The 3,627-nt window shown below is 39.9% G+C and overlaps 1 pseudogene; it reads right to left on the bottom strand.

Annotated features, from left to right (window-relative positions):
• Window positions 1–931: 931 nt before the first annotated feature.
• On the bottom strand, window positions 932–2,842 carry LOC101700378 (glycerol kinase pseudogene; annotated as a pseudogene).
• Window positions 2,843–3,627: the final 785 nt, after the last annotated feature.

The following is a 3,627-nucleotide window of genomic DNA, read 5'->3' as shown; positions in this document are numbered from 1 at the left end:
TCTCTGATCTCCTACAGAAATTATAATTTCTCATTAACAGTTGATAACATTTAGATTGAAAGGCATTCTTGGCTTCATTCCTAAATTTTTTTCTACTTAGCTTTTCAACTTTTTTGACATTCCTTCAATTCCTGAAAAGAATCCCAAATATGTATAAACTTGATTCCAAAGAAAAATAATTTTATTTGCACTGGTATTTGTGTTTGAGAACAATATTTGCTGGAGTATTTCACAGTTTTTCTTCTTTTTTAAGCATATATTCAACTAAGACCATTAAATAAAAAGGTAGACTATAAGAAATATAGTTGAAGTCATAATAAAGTACATTTCCTTTTATTGACATAGAATATATAGTACTTAAATTTTATGTGTTGGCTCTTTAAGAAAAATGTTCTCCTGGTAAATAATATGCATAACCATTGCCCCAAAATGTACACAGCTGTTTTCCCCAAAATATTTATATATATAGTAGTCTGCTTGAGACCAGCCTTGTTATAAACCTACTGAATACAATGTGCTCTTAATTTAGAAATGGGCTAAACTCAGTATATAAAATGCATTAGCATGTATGTTATACATACAAAGTAAAAAAATACAAACAGGTGATGGAAAAAGAAAAAGAAGGTACCAACCCTGTAAGATCCAGATAAAGGTCATTATAATTAGAGAGACAATGTAAAATGTCTAGAGAATTATAGTTTTGGCAAATATTTTTCAGAGAAATATCCAAGCTATGAGAATACTAAATGGCCATCTTAATAATTTAGTAGAAGTTTCCATTTAAACATTCAGTGAAGACATCATGACCTTGTAGCATGTAGAAAAGAAGACTTTTGGGGATTGGTTAAAAACAAGAAGTCACTCATTTTTAGCAGATTTGTAATAACCCCTTAATCAGACATGTGTAGTGCAGAGAATCAGATCCTGGTCCATTAGCATTTGAATACATTTGATGGCCAATTTCAATGGATAGGATCTGAATCCTTCCTAGACTTTAGAGGAAATGGGGCAGGATGTTACAACAAAGGAGGGTGTCTGGCCCATAGGTGGCCGGCCCAGTCTTGTGTGTCAATGTTAAAAAACATACCAAATATTTCTGTAGCATTCTTTCTGCTGCATTTTGTTTATTTCAAGCCACAGATATACTGGGGGGATCATGTAGCAAGTGGTTTATACATAAAATCACAGTCTTTGAATAGTGTAATCACATTAGAGCCAGAATCACTGGATTCTCTCTTTATGGATAAAGGTCACATCTTGGGGATCCATGAGTTGGTATTTATGGGATACCGGAGATGTACCTTGCTCTGATTAACATTACCATGCTACTCACTATAAAAAAGCCCAAAGGCAGACTACAGAAGATACTAGGATCACCACTTTCAGGAGACTGAGTTGTAACCCAACCCATTGATTTCATCACAGCTTTCTTCCATGTAGAAAAATGAATTTAGCTTTCCTCAGCACTGATCTGAGGTTCAAACTGTTCCATTGTGATTGCTGACAAATCCTCAGGCTACAGGCTCCAGATGCCAGCTCCTTCCACAGCCCCTGCTGTCATGGTGGCACCTAGTGCAGTGGTTTCTGGCATGGAGGGCTTCAGCACTGGAATATACAGAATGTCTGCTTGTAGCTGCATCAGAATTTTATTGCTGGTCTTTCCTCCATCTACATGTAAATGACTGAGTGAAATTCTGCAGTCCCGATTCATGGCATCCAAAATCTCTCAAGTTTGGAAACAAACAGCTTCTAAAGCAGCAAAAGCAATATGGCATTTATTGGTGAATTGAGTAAGTCCACAGATTATCCCTTGGGCACTAGGTTCCCAATAAGATGCATATAACCCCGAAAATGCTGGGACAAAGTAGCAGCTGTAAGAAGTACCAACTTCTTTAGCAAGTTCTCTATTTCCTCTGAGGTCTTAACAATTCCAAGATTGTCTCTTAGCCAGTGAATGACAGCACCAGCTATAGCTACTGAACCCTCCAATGCATAGTACACGGGTTTGCCTCTGTCAAATTTGTAAACCACTGTGGTTAGAAGACCATTTTCAGAAAATACACACATGTCCTGTGTTACATAGTAGGAAACATCCTGTTCCATACGTGTTTTTGGCTTGTCCATCCTGGAAGCACATCTGTCCAACCAAAGCAGCAGACTGGTGTCCCAAACACCCAGATATTGGCACACCTTCCAAGACCCCAGATTTCATCAGGCCATAGATCTCAGAAGAACTCCAGACACTGGGAAGAATTTGCATTGGAATTCCAAAAAATTTGCAGAGCTCTTTATCCCATTCCAAAGAATGAATGTTGAAAAGCATCGTCCTGCTTGCGTTTGTCACACCTCCGTTGACTCCTGTGAAACTCCAAATAAGCCATGAATCAGTGGTCCCCCAAAAAGCTCTGTTTTCTTCAACAGTCTTTTGGACTTTTCTCACATTGTCAAGGAGACAGCGAAGTTTCACTGCACTGAAGTAAGTGCGAAGTGGAAGGCCTGTCTTGGACCACGGCATTGGAGAGGGGCTCTCCAGTAAACTTGTCCCAGGCGACCGTGGTCCCCCTCTGGTTGCTGACACTGATAGCTTTTATGTTGGAAATATCAACATTGAGCTGTGCAAGTTTCTCACACGTTTTCTTTATGCACTCATAGACAGACTGCAAAATCTCCTTGGGGTCTTTTTCCACCCATCCTTCTCTTGGGAACTCTTGTTTTATTTCCACTTGATGATGACTAAGTAGTTCAGCTGTTTTTGAATTGAAAAACCAAAAAGCGTCCCAAACGGTACCCTGGTCCACTGCCCCACCAATGGCTCCAGGACTGCTTTCTTCATGGACGCCATGAAATCAGCTTCAAGTCTGCCTGCTCAAGCTGCGGGTTTCCCGGGTGACCAGGCGGGGCGGGGGAAGGGCTAGGCAGGCAGTTGGAGTCCATGGAAGGCTCGGACCGAGCTCTACGCAGGCCCTTTACTCATGCCCAGCCTCTCCACCACTCTTGGCAGATTATTAAAGCACACTTTTAGGTGTGTCTGGGTGGGCCATGGGCCATGTCGTTGGGCACTGTATCTGGTCCCTGCTCTGTATTCCCTGGCACTGTTCTGCCCTGCTTCCTGGCTGCCATGAACCAGACATCTTTGCTCTGCCACACCCTTCCACCATGATGTTTTTACCTTGGAGCCCGCCAACCATGGACTAAATCCATTGAAACTGTGAGCCAAATTAACCTGGTCCTCTTTTAAATGGTGGCTATTGGGAAAGCTAATGCACCAATTTCCTGACTTTTAAGACCACAGATAAGTTTTTATATGAGTGGGATCATAATTTATGTACAATTCTGTTTAACTTCTTTTACCCAAAATTGTATTTGGTAAATTCATGTAAATGTATATATTTGTAGTTTACTCTTTTCTATTTCTGTTTAGATTTCAATTGTAGGTATATACAATCATTTAAAATTTTTATTTTGTTTCTTTTGACTTTCAGATTGTTTTCAGTGTGGAGCTGCTATGAATATTCTCCATGTCCTTTCCTGAACCTGTATGTGCACTTCTGATGGATATATATCTAGTGGTGGAACTGCTTATGTGCATGTTTGGAAGATACTGTCAAACTGTTTTTCAAAATGACT

Source organism: Heterocephalus glaber, unplaced genomic scaffold, assembly GCF_053883595.1.
Source record: "Heterocephalus glaber isolate CG9 unplaced genomic scaffold, H.glaber_assembly_v1.0 deba00000621, whole genome shotgun sequence".
In the NCBI taxonomy this organism is placed as follows: Eukaryota; Metazoa; Chordata; class Mammalia; order Rodentia; family Bathyergidae; genus Heterocephalus; species Heterocephalus glaber.
The sequence above is the reverse complement of the archived record's forward strand: the minus strand, read 5'-3'. Positions and strand labels throughout refer to the sequence as shown.